The sequence below is a fragment of the Leucopleurus acutus genome (assembly GCF_964270905.1).
Source record: "Leucopleurus acutus genome assembly, chromosome: 2".
In the NCBI taxonomy this organism is placed as follows: Eukaryota; Metazoa; Chordata; class Mammalia; order Artiodactyla; family Delphinidae; genus Leucopleurus; species Leucopleurus acutus.
Genome location: NC_139143.1, coordinates 39,145,322 through 39,162,136, shown reverse-complemented (window position 1 = coordinate 39,162,136; position 16,815 = coordinate 39,145,322). Strand labels below are relative to the sequence as shown.

At 37.9% G+C, this 16,815-nt stretch overlaps 1 pseudogene across 1 annotated transcript in view; it reads left to right on the top strand.

Annotated features, from left to right (window-relative positions):
* The window catches only part of LOC309973750 (centrosomal protein of 78 kDa-like), a 149,628-nt pseudogene extending 133,032 nt beyond the window's left edge, over window positions 1–16,596 (top strand). The window contains exon 7 of the transcript in view: window positions 16,556–16,596. The product of the transcript in view is annotated as a centrosomal protein of 78 kDa-like (transcript). The remainder of the gene's footprint in view (window positions 1–16,555) is intronic.
* The last annotated feature ends 219 nt before the right edge of the window (window positions 16,597–16,815 follow it).

The window sequence follows — 16,815 nt, the reverse complement described above, 5'->3', positions numbered from 1 at the left end:
TATGGAAAGTAATACAATGCAACATTTTTTAAAACCTCTAATGACTCACATTTTCTATCTCTAATTAAAACAGAATACCCTGTGGAATATCTTTGCATCATTTACCCGGTTTCATTAATTCTGGCTGCTGAAGTTAATTTAAATTCACTCTGGTAAAATGAGAGCTCAGTATAAGGTTTAGCATCTCAGTGAGACTTACAAATAGTCATCTGCTAGGTGGTAAACAGTAAACAGTCTTGTTTATTGCAAATAATCTTAGCCAATAAATGTTATTTATGCTCCATTTAAGAATAAAGATGTTAATCTGAGATCACAGAACGCTCTTTTTGTTAAAGCTAAAAGCAATTCTGCTTTGATTAGTTGCAAATGCAAATATGACCCAACTTCCTTCTCCTTCTTTGATAGTTGTATAGAAACAAAACTAAATATGAGAATGTAAGCCAAACCCACTACAAATGAAACTGCACTACAGACCCACTATCTTCAGTGATTTCCAGAATGATTTCTATGCTCAAACCTTCATTCTATCCTCTCTTCCTAAATAGAATTGTTTTGTTTTGTTTTGTTTTTTTGGTTTTGAGTAACTTTTATTACACAAGAGATTCATATTCTTTATAGAGAAATCATGTAATCAAATACTCCAAAAATAGATTAAAAAAATAAAAAGCAGTCATAATTCCACCTCTCAGATATATTATCACTGTATCTATTTTATAGTACAGCTTTCTTATATATATTTTTAACATCTTTATTGCAGTATAATTGCTTTACAATGTTGTGCTAGTCTCTGCTGTATAACAGTGCATCGGCTATATGTGTGTGTGTGTGTATATATATATATATATATATATATATATATATATATCCATATCCCCTCCTTTTTGCGTCTCCCTCCCACCCTCCCTATCCCACCCCTCTAGGTGGTCACAAAGCTCCGAGCTGATCTCCCTGTGCTATTTGGCTGCTTCCCACCAGCTATCTATTTTACATTTGGTAGTGTCTATATGTCCATGCCACTCTCTCACTTCGTCCCAGCTTACCCTTCCCCCTCCCCATGTCCCTAAACAGAATTTTAAAAAGATGACAGCCAAGATAAAATGAGAAACTGATTTAGACTTTGGTCCCAAATTTACAGCTTCAATGATTTAGGAAAATCCCTTGACAGCTATACTGAGCCTCAGTTTTCACATTTGTAAAAGGGTGAGGATTAAAAAAACTGATACTTCTGGAAATGCCTGTCATTCTGATGGATATTTTTAAAATATTAACTGAAATTTAAATGTATAAATTATAAAAAGATGACAAAAAGACCTATTATCATTTTATTACCCAGATAAACCCTGGTGGCCCACTGATAGGAGAAGGGACTTCTCTAAGTAGTTTTCTTCATCCTGATTTCTGGACACTCCCTTCTTTAATCTGCTTTTGGAAGCACCGGGTGACATTTTGGCAAGTTTTATTCAATTTCTTTATGCCTTGATTTAGGAAAGAAGAATAGTAGCTGTGCTGAGCTCTGCCAGGTCAGATAGAATTTTGGAGTATTCTCGTTCTCTCTCTTGTAGACAGCCACTGTCATTTGGTAAGCCATAAGCCTTCCTTTGCTTTGACTGTGGTTAGTGTGTTTGTTGGATTTCTAAAATATATTTTTAGTGTTTACTTGTTTAGATTGAAAAGATTGGGCTATAATTTTTAAAGTTTATCCCTCCATTTTGGCAGGCCTTTTAAGTTGTGATATTGCATGCAAGAGAGCTAACGGAATTCTGGACTCCATATTTTCATTTTTACCTTTTTGTTTTTCCCTCAGACTTTGAACCAACAATGGCTAAGAATGAGAGGAACTCAGACCCGAATATTTTTTCCCTTGTCAAACACAGAGAATATGGGAAAAAATGAAATTGGGAAATTGTTTTGCTCGTCTTCCTTTCCTCCTTTTTGGTCAGTTACGTTAGTCGTTTACCTCACTTTGTATTTCTAGCCTGACTTCAGAAAGACCTGAATTTGATGAACTACACACTGTTGGAGTAGTATATTGCTAGAAAGAACCAAGATCCAGACGACCCTAAATGGTGGCTTCATGGAATTATATTCAAGAAGGATGGTCCAGCCAATTTCCTCACTTCCATTCTGAAAGGAGTTCCCTATTCCTAAGAAAATGAACCTATGTCCCACTGACACAGAAGACAGAGATTTATCCCAGTGCCTTAATATATGTATAGATATTAAAATTATGTATATATATATGTTTATATATAGATAATGTCTAATGGAAATATCTCTGATGTTCTATTTTGTGTTTTTTCTTTAATTTTACTTATAAAAATTGTGACCATTTTTTAACTCAAAAGAGGGGAACCTTAAAAATTAATTTAAAAACACATTCTCAGCAGTCTAAGGTTCAGAGTGACTTGGCAGAGAAAATTGCTGAATGGTTAGATAACAGTGCTGGTAGGCTTGGCTATTGTAACACTTTACATTTGAGTTTTCTCTTCCTTGAAATTACAAGAACTATATGACTCAAGAGAAAGATTGATAATTAGGAATATTCTGCTTGCTTTTTGTATTGAAGAACAATTTGATTAATTGGAGGTCATAGGAAGGAAACTTCATGATCTAACTTTTGAACAAGTAGTGTTGCAACACAAAGCTATGACTTAAAATTAAAAAGGAAATTTGAAATGACTTACTTATTTTGGCATCTCAAGCCAGATATCTGTCAGTAAAATTAGTCACTTTTCAGTCAAATGGGTGGTCAGCAATATAATTTTTCTTTGGGAAGCTGAAAGACACCATTGCAAAACAGAGCATCTTTCGTTTTCCCAAGGGGTGCATATGAGAAGAAGGAAGGCAGAGAAATGCACTTCTATGCAGCTTTTCAAGACGGATAGAACAGAGAGCATTCCCAGAGGCAGGTCAAGTTCAACCCAAGAACAACCCTCTCAGTGCTTTCACAACTAGTTAAAATACAAGACCGGTAGTAACTCAGCTCTCAAATCAGTGCTGAAATCAAGCAGAAGGTTGTTAATATTGATACGGTTAACATACATCAAGTAGGATTACTGAATTTTCTGAATCCAAAAGTTCTCCACAGTGTTGACATTTCCTTACTGAATTCCCAGGATTGTTTGGTTTCAAAGGCTGTTGGGCTCAAGACACAGTTGTTTTTAAATAATCCTCATAAAAAGTTCAGCTTTCAGTCTAATATGATTGAAACCCAGCTTGAGTGTGTTTTATAATGCACTGAAATGGAAAGACTATGGCATTGAATTATTCAAAACATGGTAGGTGAAGGAGTGATATGTGGGAAGGAGGTGATCAAACAAATCATTGAGACTTGATATGTCTTGTTATCTCATTTTATTTACCTTTTAGAACTCTTCCAAATATTAGACGAAAGAAATCAGTATCAATTTTCACCTGTTACGTTCCACACTTCAATTATTAATGAGTGTCAAATTTGACCACAGTTTTTTGTACCACCTGCTCTGCAATAATATTTCTGAGCCTTTATTAAAAATGTAAAATTGTCATTGAATTTCCAAACATGATTCTCCAGTGGCTAATTCAATTTGTTTTATTAATAAGCAAGTTCTGATGAGTAATACTAATTTAATATGCCTGCATGTAAGGTTAAACTGTAAATTATTCCTGCCGAAGGTGATATGACTGTGATGTGGTGGTAGGGCACTCACCTTCCTGAACGAAACCTGTGAGTGCACAGTTTTTGGGAGAAACCAGTACTTCATATAGTAGCAAATCTGATATTATTTTGCATGTCTCCTGTAGCAGTGGAATGCACACACACACACACACACACACACACACACACACACACAAACATGATCATGGGTGAAAAAACATGCGCACCTTAGATGCTTACATTAATCTCTGAATATAGTTCTCCGGAAAGAAAAAGTTTTACTGATGATTTGTATTTTTATAGTTTATTATTTTATGCATACTAAAACACTTCATGAAATCACTTACTGTTTTGTTGTCCATGGAATCCTTTCAATTTTGAGATGCTAAATACAAATGGAAATAATGATTATAGTCCTTGACCATGAAAGACTAAGTTACAGAGAACCCGGTGACTGGATGTCAGACCTGCCACGGAATTATTCTCTGCTCCAGAGACCATTAGAATATCACTGTGTACCCACTTAAGGATAGAATGCTGCTATTGAGAAACTAGCTCTCTTTTATTTCTACTAAAAGGAGAGAACAGTAGGGGACCTTGACTGCGTGAGTGTATGAGACTTTCTCTGTTTTGTACAATAAGCCAAAAACAATACATGAAATAGCCTCGAGTCTTTTGTCTTTTGTACCCAGCTCCTTCCTGAATTACTCCTGATCAATTACACTTAAATCGACAAGAGTTGCTTGAACATTTTGACAGTTATGTTCCCCATATCCTGATGCATTTTTAAAGGGTTACTGAGATAAAGCTATTTCAAAAAATACTCCCTCCAAATTTTTTCAGGGTGGCATCAGTGAAAAAGTAACTTAGAGGAAAAATACTCCACCTTGAATTTGTGGCCTGTCACTCTAAGGCCAGGCAAGCATAAACCTTCATAGCAAAAACCTAAGTTTGCTCCCAGTTGAGAATTTGGTTTCTATGGTCTTATATAGAAAGTATATGGAGACCTTAATTCCCTATAAGCCCTTTCCAAAGAGTGAATACAGTTCATCATTCGTAAGAGATGATGAAAATTACAATTTTGTTGAATAGGTGGAATATATATTATATATAATATATATATTTATTTTTAATATATATATACAATATATAAAGTTACTATTCAGAGTCCTAAAACATGGATTTTTCTTACTTACCAAGTATGAACAGTAACTTGATCTCTAAACACAATAAAGCACCTGGTCATAACAGAATCATAAAAAATATTTGATATCAGAATGAATTCACTGTTCAGGTGTAAAGAGGGAATAGCTTCAGTTTTCCTCTTTCTTGAACCCCATTATTGCATCCTGGACAGAGGGGATTTTCTTGATTTTAATCAAAAGGAGAAATATTCACTTTTGTTGAGATGGAAATTGACAACCTCAGTAGGCAGAGGCACTGTTTTTATTTGGCTGAATTCATGTTTATAGTGATAATTCAAGGTGTAATTGAATTACACCACTGCCACTCCAAAATCTGAAAATGATAAGCATCTCACCAGAGTTTCAGGATGGCCCATTACCTATGCTGTGGAAAGGATATTCAAAATACCATGCTTCATCAATGTCTTCTCAGATTTATTAATCAATGGGCAACTACTGAGTTAAGACAGTGTCTTATCCTTGCTTCAAAAAAATAAAAACAAAAAAACCCCACAAACACAAAAAAACTGTTAACGATGAAAACTTATTATGCCAGGCCTTAGTATGGCCTGACTTCAAAATTTAGTTTCAGAGGCTTTTGTGAATATACCAAGGAAAGAGGACCTAGGTGTATCTTATTCCCACAGGCCGCCAATAAATATTTGCTTCACGGAGAAAAAATTAATATATAGTATAGGAGAGAGCCTGACAGATGCTTAACACTATTGAGTGATAGCAATGCCCAAACTCATCTGTGATCAAACACCATGAAAGTATCCTCCTAAGGATAAACTTATTACAAATAAGTGAAAATTCAATTAACTTCTATCTCTTCTTACGTTTATTTCCTCCCAAACTTACCAGTATCCATCCAACTCGAAGGATACAAGTGATTTTTATAGACTGTGCAAAGTTTTTTCTTATTCATATGTCCATGATTCCCCAGTTCTCTAAATTATTATCTACATCTTCAGGATCACTTTTATCGGTTCCTTCATTTCAACATATAAAATATAAGTCCTTCTCATTCTAAAAAATTCTTTTTTGCTAATTATTTTCTCTTTTCATCCAAACTCCTTGAGAGTAGCCTATTCCCACTGTCTTCACTAGCCCCGCCTGGCCCCCACAGGCAGCCCTACACCCTCAATTTATTGCCATCTGGCTTTTTGTCCACCACTTCACTGAACTTCTCTAAGGTCACTGGGGACCTAACTGCCCAAATCCAATGGACACTCACATTCTCTGAAGTATGACACTGTCATCTCCTTCTCCTTCTTGAAACTCTATTACCTCTCTCCTTCCCAGAATTCTTTCTCCGCTTATTACTTAAACATTGTCAGTACTCACAATTCTCTGAAATCTCATCCATGTTCATGATTTTAATGAGTGCTGATATGTGCTGATGACACTCAAATTTTTATCTTTCCATGTCTTCACGTGCATGTCCAGTTATCTACCAGTGTGTCTCCTGAATTCTACACGTGCTTTACAATTCAACATGTCCAGAACTAAAGTCTTTTTCCCAATTCAGTTCTTTATCCCCTATTTCCAAGCTCAATGATACCACCACCCAACCTTAGTCACACAGATGGGGGTTCAGCCTCCGCCTCATACTTCTTCCATACTTCCCAAGATCAAGTCTTGCTTGTAATTTCCCAAATACAATTAAAACTTATTTCCTCCCTTCATCTATACCTTATTTCAGACCCCTTTCTTCTTGCTATTACCTGGTCTAGAAGTTACCAAATTGCTGTTTGGTGGAACCAGTTGTTAGACACTTCTGTTAAAAAAGGACACTAGAGTCAAATAGCTTTGAGGATGGCTGTATACCATACGCCTGCTGTGACGACCCAGAATGAACACTAGCCTACAGCAGCCCTGAGGATCTGTACCGTAAAGAAACCTGATTAACTTTACTTAAGCCAGGTTCTCCCTTCTGCCGGCCTATAAACCTCTCAGTAGGGACAGGAGAGGAGGTGGCAGCATGAAAGTCCCACTTGAAAATAAAAAACACTGCTCCTCAGAAGAGTGGGGCATAATTGTCTCCAGGCTTCTTCAAATTCCTCATCCATACAGACATCAGTGGTCTAAAATGCCACCTGAACTTGTCCTTTCCATTCTTAGCTGTTTTCTGAGGAAACCAGCTCCACGCACATGAGTGGTTAAGACCCGCTCTCCTCCTCCTCGCGGCCTCCTTTAGGGGCACATGCCACTGCCTGGTGACACTGCACTGATCCTCCAGAGCCTGTGCCTGTGGCTCCGTAACACACCCCTCGCACACTCACGGCTCTGGACTTCCGCTGTCCTCTCTGCCTTGAGTGTCCTTTCCCTTCACCGGCTGACTCACCAGTTTTTCACGAGTCCTTTAAGACTTAGCTTAGGGACTGCCTCTTTCAATGACTTTTCTTTGCCTCACAGCTCCCCCTCTTCTTCCACAAACACTGACCAAACGCCCTGAATATGCCCGTCACAGCATGTCACGTGCAGGATGAGACATCTGCAGTGCGTCTACCCTCTCACTCCACTGCTAAAGGGCCAACGTTACATCTTGCTCATTGTTTCACTCCTCTAACACCCAACCCATGACTAATGAACTAACTAGTACTGTAGTAGCCCTCTTAGTAACAATCAGGCAGGACCTTCTAGAAGAAATCTGACTCTCCAGCTGTTCTCTGCTCTCACCTTTCAGTCTGAATGAACTAAACACTTATCTGTACATGTTTTACCAGGGAGACATAATTTAATCCAGAGATGTGTCATCACATACTCTTACATACTCTGCCATTTAAAAATTCTGCTCACGATGGGGGAAGGAGACAGGTGTGCTTTCGACAGCCCCACTGTTTTGCACTTCTAGTGCTCACTGTCTTCTCTCTCAGTGCCTTCCTTAAACCCTTCCTCTCTTAACAAGGAAACAGGATAACAAATTAATTAAGAGCCTGGGTTCTGCCTATCTGTGAACAGAAATATAAGCAAGGACATAGAGAATAGACTGGTGGTTACCAAGGGGGAGGGGGGTGTGAAAGGGTTGGATTGGGAGTTTGGAATTAGCAGGTGCAAACTTGTGTATATACAGGATGGATAAATGAAAAGGTCCTACATGGGACTTCCCTGGTGGTGCAGTGTTTAAGAATACACCTGCCAATGCAGGGGACACGGGTTCGAGCCCTGGTCTGGGAAAATCCCACATGCCAGAGAGCAACTAAGCCCGATGCCACAACTACTTAAGTCCATGCACCTAGAGCCTGTGCTCTGCAACAAGAAAAGCCACCACAGTGAGAAGCCTGCGCACCGCAACTAGAGAAAGCCTGCGTGCAGCAACAAAGGCCCAACACAGCCAAAAATAAAAACATACATTTATTATTTAAAAAGTGGATGTATTTTAAAAAACCAAAAAGGTCCTACTGTAGAGCACAGGGAACTATATATGCTGTGATAAACCGTAATGGAAAAGAATATGAAAAAGAATGTAGATAAATGTGTAACTGAGTCACTTTCCTGTACAGCAGTAATTAATACAACACTGTAATTCAACTATACGTCAATAAAAAAATAAAATTTAAAAAAATTGCCATAAAAATAGTCACAGAAGGGGGACTTCCTTGGTGGTCCAGTGGTTACGACTTTGCCTTCCAATGGAGGGGGTGAAGGTTTGATCCCTGGTGGGTGACCTAAGATCCCACATGCCTTCCGGCCAAAAAACCAAAATATAAAACAGAAGCAATGCTGTAACAAATGCAATAAACACTTTAAAAATGGTCGATATCAGAAAAAATCTTTAAAGAAAAAATTCACATAAATCAGAAACAAATGAAACATAATAAAGTCCATACATTAAAAAAGAAAAGAGCATGGGTTCGGGTCATATCGCAGCTTCCCACTTACTTACAGCTGTGTAATTCTGGGCAACTCACATAATGTCTCCTCAGACTGCTCATCTATTAACGGGGATGGTAACAGTTCCCTACCTCAGAGCGTTGCTGTAATCCATAAACACAGATAAGTACCTTAGTAAATGTTTGAGGCTCTCTGGTTATTGTGAATTAAAATACCTCAATGGCTTCTGGCCATGTGATCTATAATAGTTTGATGTTTAACCAAATGGTAAAACTATTCCATTTATTATTCCCATCTCTTTTTAACCCTTACCCTGCTTTGTTGTTTATGTTTTCTCCCAACACAGAGTGCTAGTTCCAAGAGAGTAAAGGCTTTATTTTGTTCGCTGCTGAAAACAATAGCACCCAGAAAAGTACTGTACATATGAAGCCTTCAGTAAACACTAGCTGAATGAATGGTGCAAAGTGTCACATGGAAAAGTACACCAAAACTTTCATTATAATAAAAAAGTATAGATAAATCTTTCTCTTAATGGCTTCCAGTCAAGTAACTGAAACCACCATATGCTATAATAAAAACATAAGTAATGTATTAAAATTTGAAGGCAAAAACATAATTTTAAAAGATTTAGACCTATGTAAGGCATGATAGAGTATGGATGCTTTCCTGAAATTCACAATCAGATCCAAGAGTATCACTTTCAGAATGTTCTAGTAGATTGAGTTTACTTTTAGTTTTCTTTGATGGAACAGTCACTATTCTACTCTCTTTCTTAACAGAAATGTGTTTTTCCGAAGACTCACTTTTAATTGGTTTATTAACCAAAGAATTTTGCCCAATTCCTTTGCTTTTCTGCTTTACAGGTGAGTCAGAGCAGGAATGCAGGTCCTTCCCAGGTTGTTTCCTAGCAGTGTTTTTTGGTATATTCACCTGCTTTGCTCATTTTCTCTGAAGAATACCTGTTATTTCTAGATAATTCCTCTTCTTTTCTTTGACTTCCAGTTCCAGAAATGACGTCTGCTGAAGGGAGAACATGTTCTAGCAATGAAATCTTCACAAGACTCCTGCCACTGCTCTGTGACTGGGACCCCCAGGTTGTCTTTGGAAGTTTCTAAGGCCTCCTGAGTAGACACTGGGACATGGAAGGAGTTGAGAGGCAAAGGAATCCTAACATCACCTGTAGTTTTCTGAAACTGGAGGGAAAAACAAAAGACAAGACAAAAATTCAGTGATGAACAAAGCCAACCATTAAAAATTAGAATTCAAAACTTCAATGTTACTCTGTGATCTTATTATTAACACAGTAAATTGATTATTCAGAAGATTTCAGAGCCAGTTTTTTTCTAATGATATCTTGCCAAGTTACTCTCAGCTTAACCTAGCTATATCCAAGGCTATGTCCGCTACATTTTCAGACTTTGGTGACTGGGGTAGTTATTACCCATTTCCTTTCCCTCACTAAAAATAAAACCCTATTCTGTAAGGTAATTAATTTCTTTTCTGTCCTCCAGGCACATGCAAACAGTATATAGTTTGTGACCAGGCTGTGTTCTCAAACTGTCAGTTCTCAACACCAGTCTGAGATTGGTTGATGGGAGCTCCAAGTAAGGCTAGAGGAAAAGCTGATGGGTTTTCCCCTCCCATTCTCATAACCAGGTGATTTACTGTAATATGTTACCTATTAGCTATGTCTGGATTACTTATTTTAAAAATTATAACAGTATGTGTACCTTCATTAGTGTTCCTTCATTGTAAGCTGACTGCATACAAATAGAAAAGACATTTATACAATTTAAAATCTGGAATATTTTCTCTAATGTTTTCTTTCTTCATTATGGATAGTTTGCTTTAACTCATAAATTTTCTAGAGAACTTCCAGTCTCCTTATTTACAAAAATACAGTGTCATGAAATGGGCACACATTTACTAATCTCTGATTTGGAAAGGATTCCAGAGTCTTCCAGCTCCTGAGCATGTGAACAATTAGAGGCTGATCATTATTGTTTTCTCCCTGACCTGGTTACTTCCTTTTTTGCTAATCACTCTTAGAATCATTAAGTGCTGTTCTGTCCACTTACTTGGATATTTTGCATTTGTCCTGGGGCACCCTGTTTTGATTCTGATTTTTCTTCTTCAAGTGTCTTCTTTTCTTCTTTATGTGGAATACTAACAGTAGAATTCATCTGGGGACGACCTAGTAAATGAAAATCTGACTGATCTATACCAGCCATTGTGGCCAGCTGCCCAAGTCTGGACCAGAGCAGGAAAGGAGAAAAGACAAAGGTTATTATAATCACATAAGAGCAGTTTAGACTTCCCCAGACCTACAATCATGAAATGCTTCTAAACTCTTAAAAGCCAACATCCTACTCCAGACTACAAGCCTCTCTCTCCCCCAAATTCTCAGCCCTTTCTAGATTCATCCTCTAGGACACATCCCATCTCCTTACCTATTACCGCTCCATTTAAAAAACTGACTAGCAGCTTCAACATCTGCCACGCACCTCGTCCACTACCTCTCACACCTCTATTCCCACACTTCTTTACCTACTTTCCTCCAGTTTCCAAGAATGTGTTTGTTCCTTCCTTCCCAACACTAACACACTGAGAAAACACCACTCCATCAACTATCAATCTCCACTTCCCTCTTCCAGCAAAATTGCTCCCAGTTGAGAACCACTGACCTATATCTCCCCTACAGATTAATAATAATTTATGTCTAAGGCAAAAATAACTTGAATTCAGACTTAACAAACAAGCAAAATAAGTGAAAGATAGGAAAATTCTTATGCATTCCCGAATATTTTCAATGAAAACTGCCTTCAATTTAGTCTTTACAAAAAACTACACCTACTACTTACTCTATCTACAGGTTACTCTTTTATAATGAGCTCCCCACTCTACCAAAGCAGGTTTCCTTATTTGCATTTCTTAACAAATTTAATTCCTCATTTAAAAAAATCAAATATATTACCTATAATTACACTAAATATGGCCACAGAAGTGATGAAAATTGCTCCAGTTCCTCAGCAAACTACCATTATAGTTGCAAAGAGAAGAACGCCATGAAGAGAAATGAACTAACTCAGCATCTTTAAGGAGATCCAAGAAAGCACAGAACTCCTGAAAAGAATTCTCAGTGCTGCCCAAAACACCTTCATCATCCAGGATCATGCTTGTCAATGAATGGGCATGAAGGGCTTCAGACAAAGAGAAATTCATATTTCTTAAGTGGGCATTTTCATGTTCCAGCTATAAAATGTCTGACATGATTTTTTCTCATTGTCATCAAAAGTAGTCTTGCTTATTTTCAAGGAACAAAACTAAAACACTCAAAATGTAATTAATTGTAATTAACCTAACTCTCCACCAGTAAAGACAGAGACCATATCACATAATAATCAAAACCCACAGGTACCCAACAAAGTTTCCTATATAACACTTAGGTGGTATATAAATAAACCAAAGTTATTGTTTTATAAATGTTCTTTCACAAAAGATCACATTTCTAACTAGTTCAATTCATAATGAAGCCTCATTCCACACTAGAAAATTACCTGCTTTAAGTTTCTCTTGAATTAGAAAATGAAATATAGAATCTGATTTGAATAAAACATATTACAGCTCTGCTGAATGTTAAGAATTAACTTTAGTGAGCAAAATATCTAATGCTTACGTTTAAAAGTCCTAAATCATACCCAACCCAACTTATTAGATGTACAATCACCAATATTTTCTGCTACTGGTAATATCATACCATGCTAGTGAAATGAATTATCAAAATCTATCAAATTAACATAGGTAAGATTTATTTAAATTCCACTCTTTCCGACATAAATTTGTGGCAGCCCACCATAAAAGACATATGCGTATAACATATTAAGTCAGAAATAAGAAGTTAAGACCAAGAAAGAAAAATTCAATTTTTATTTGTGGGTCTCTTTATAGCAGGAAGTCCTATTAATGAACACGCTTAACATACCTGAATTGCCTAATTGCAGATTCAAAAGCATGTTTTAAAAAAGTAATCACTTTTAAAGCAATTCACAGTCAAGCACTGTTCCTGGAGTTCCCTGGGTGTTAAATAATCTAATCATCAAAACCCTAAAAGGGGGCTTCCCTGCTGGCACAGTGGTTAAGAATCTGCCTGCCAGTGCAGGCAACACGGGTTCAAGCCCTAGTCCGGGAAGAACCCACATGCCGTGGAGCAACTAAGCCCGTGTGCCACGACTACTGAGTCTATGCTCTAGAACCCACGTGCCACAACTACTGAAGCCTGCGTGCCTAGAGCTTGTGCTCTGCAAAAACAGAAGCCACCAGACTGCAACGAAGAGTAGCCCCCCACTCGACGCAACTGGAGAAAACCCGCGAGCAGCAACGAAGAACCAACGCAGCCAAAAATAAATAAATAAAATAAATGTATAAAACAAAAAACCCTACGAGGAAAGAATGATCACTAACTCCATGTTTTTCTTTTTGTTTTTTTGCATTACATGGGCCTCTCATTGTTGTGGCCTCTCCCATTGAGGAGCACAGGCTCTGGACAAGCAGGCTCAGCGGCCATGGCTCTTGGGCCTAGCCACTCCGCGGCATGTGGGATCCTCCCGGACTGGTGCACGAACCCATGTCCCCTGCATCGGCAGGTGGACTCTCAACTGCTGCGCCACCAGGGGAGCCCTATTTTACAGATGAGGGAAACAGAGGCAGAGAAGTAGAGTAAGTAGAGCAGCACAGCCAATGTCACACCACTAAGTAGCAGAGCCACACTGTGGACTCAGGACGCTGGGTGCCATTCCTGCTCACAGAGGTGGTGGTCTTCCCATTCACCAAGGTCACTGAAATAAAATGAACACTGATAAACTCCCTTAGGAGTTTCAGGAAATAAGACACTTTGGTCCGTGAAGTGGGGACACTGCTTGCAATAGGCAGAATTCTAACAGAGCCCCTAAGACTCCTACTTACTGAAGTACACAAACCTTCCACTTACCCAATCAAACTCTAAATCTAGGTGCTGCAGTGAAGGGATTTTGCAGACGGAATTAAGTTCAAAATCAGTTGATTTTTTAAGATAGGGAGATTATTCTAGGTGGATGTGACCTACTCAGGCACCCCATGAAAAGGACCTGAACTCTTCCTGAATTGAAGTACAAAAGGGACAAGAGGGAGACTCTCCATTGCTGGCTCTGAAGAAGTCTAATGCTATGGCAGGGAAGGCAAGAGAGAGGCCTCTAGGACCTGAGACTGTCCCCTGACTGACAGCCAGCAAGGAAATGGGGACCTCTGTCCTGCAACGGCAGAATCTGAATTATGCCAACAAGCCAAAGAATCTTGGAGCCATTCTTTCCCAGAGCCTCTGGATGCTAACACAGCCAGACTGACATCTTGATTTCAGCTCTGTGACCCACACAAACTATGGTGAACATCCAATGTTTGGGGCTCAATGTCTTACACTTAAATTTCACATGCTTTAACACTCTTGGGAGGGAACCCACATGTTCCAGTGTGTATCTGAGCAGGAAACCCAGTCACGCTGTGCCTGGACTTCTGACCTACAGAACTGTGAGCTAGTCAAATAGGTATTGTTTTCAGTCAGTAAGAGTGTAGTAAAAGAATTAATATTCTACTCAACCTCCAGGTTCATGAACAAAATAAACGATTTTCATTGTTTTAAGCCACTGTTTCAGGGTGGTTTCCTATGCAGCGATAAATAATCAGAATACCTACACTTATGAAAACAGTAAGGTATATTTATACATTTTAGCTGCTTTGAACAATCACTTAAAGAATGAGGAACTCTATTATATGCCATCGTTGGGAGAGGAGCTGGTATCACTTTCTGGAGAGTAGCTTTTGGTACCTTACAACAATCCTACATCAGGGGTTTACCCTAAGGAAATCAAAGTTGTGGGCAACGATTTATCTACCAACATGATGTCATAAGATTGTTTATAACCAAGCCCTAGAAGAAAGCTAAGAGCCTCCAAATTGGGATTGGTTTAAACAAAAACAGCTCACCATATTAAGGAATGCGCTATGAAACCACTAAGAAAATAATGACAACAGGTCTCAACCAGAGTTAATGAATGGGCTTCAGGAGTTCTACATTCAAAATATATCTGTCCGTTTTTCCTGGGAGATGGTGCATAAGCTTAATCAAATTCTCTGATGTAGAAGATTATTTAGTGATAAGACAAAATATTTTTCATAGATTTTTCAGACAAAAGAGCAGATAAGGTGTGTGTACATGCAGAGGTGGCTTTTATTTCCTTCAATGAGTTGTTCATTGTTTTCAAAAATTTGCTCAATGAACGTATAATTTTATATTCAGATCATGTTTAAAAAACTGACAGTTTAAGAACTTCAAATTCTTTAATGTTTCATTACTAAAGCCAGCCAAGTTTTCAATGGGGGAAAAAGAGGAAAAAATTGCAAAATTCCTCTACTTTCAATATAATATAGTTTTAATAAATCTTCTAAAACTGATTTCAAAGAATGTCTAAACAAATTAGGAAACAAACAAAAAAACCCTCACCACAGTCAGAGGAAAGTAGAGTAAAACTTCCTGACTGGTTCTACATAGCACATCAAAGTGCAATTACATGAAACAGTTTCTCCCTCTAGTGGAGGGAATTAGAACACAGTGTTAAATTTTTGTGAAAAAGTGTACCCTCCTCCCACAAAGTATTAATAATTCATGTCCCTTACATGGAAATATGGAACGAAAAAAGTTAAAGTAAAATTGCTTTATATTCTATTAAATATGTAAGACTAATGATAAGGCTTTGGAATAATTTTCCTTCCTGTCATCTGCTCTCTCTTCCTCCCTTCTGTACACTAGCTAGGGTGATTTTTCTGGGACAAAGCTCCCATCATATTGGATATCAAATTTTTTGTTCACCTTTTCTCCATTTAACATTGAAATCAATCATTTCTCATATAATCAGGGGATTCATAACCTTGATTTTTTTGTGTGGGCTACAAAATATTCCACTGAGTGGGTTTACTGGTTAACCACTTTACACATTTAAATTCTTTCCAACTTTTCAATATTATAAGACAAAATAACCGTTTTTATACATGAAGGCTTTTTTCCATATCGAGAATAACGTTCTTGCAATAAATCCATAAAAATGAGTTTGAGGTCAAAGCAAATGAACATTTTTAAGGCTCTGAGGTAGCTATCTCCAAACTTCTTTCCAAAAGATTTCTGAGATTTTATACTGCCATCAGCGATGTATCACTTGGTATATAACCTCTACTACAACTGTTGGCTTATTTCCTCACATAGAGTGCAAGTTATTTGAAGATAGGGGGTGTATTTTATTAAGTGTTTATCCCCAGCAACTGTGCCTAGCACAATGTAGGCGGTCAATAAATAATTGCTTAATAAGGAAAATCCCTGCCAATACAAGATGTACGTGTGTGAAAGACAGTGTGTTTTTCTCTAACAGGATAGATGAAAACTTGTCATCTTCTTTAATGTGCAATTTTTTTCTTATAATTTGCAATTAAATTTCTCTTCTAGATTATATTGTAAAAATTCAGATTCTCTGAGGCAAATGGGCCTGGCACTACCCATTAGCTATATAACCTTAGAAAAGTTCTATGACTCTAGGTCTCAACTTCCTCATCTATAAAATGGAGATAAGCTCCCATATCACACAGCTCTTGTGAGGATTACATGAGTTAAAACACATATGAAATTAGAAGAGTGCCTGGTACACAGCATATTAAATATTAAATCTTGAGGTAAGATGTGCCTTTTAGGGCTCCTGAGATGAAGGTTGATTTTTTTGGGGGGGGGTGGGTGTAGGTAGGAAGGAAGACCTTTTGAAAACTGTCTCCACGTGAGGAGTCCATGAAAGTCATCCTTAAGGTGTGTGATTTTGCTTGACAGTGTTGCTGGACCGCTCCCTGCAGAAGAACCGGGAAGAGTAAGACCAGGAACACACGTGGAAGAAGAAAGAGATGATAAAGTAAAGCCTGGTCACTCCCAGGTATGTCACTTGCACTTTAATCTCAAAACCCATTTGGTTTTAGGAAGGGGGATCAGGGTGTGGGCAGCATGTAGGAACAGAATGACTTTCACTAATGATCAGAATGATCTTGGATTTAGCTAAAATGCTCTTCAAACTCATTTTTCTGCTGGTTCTCTAA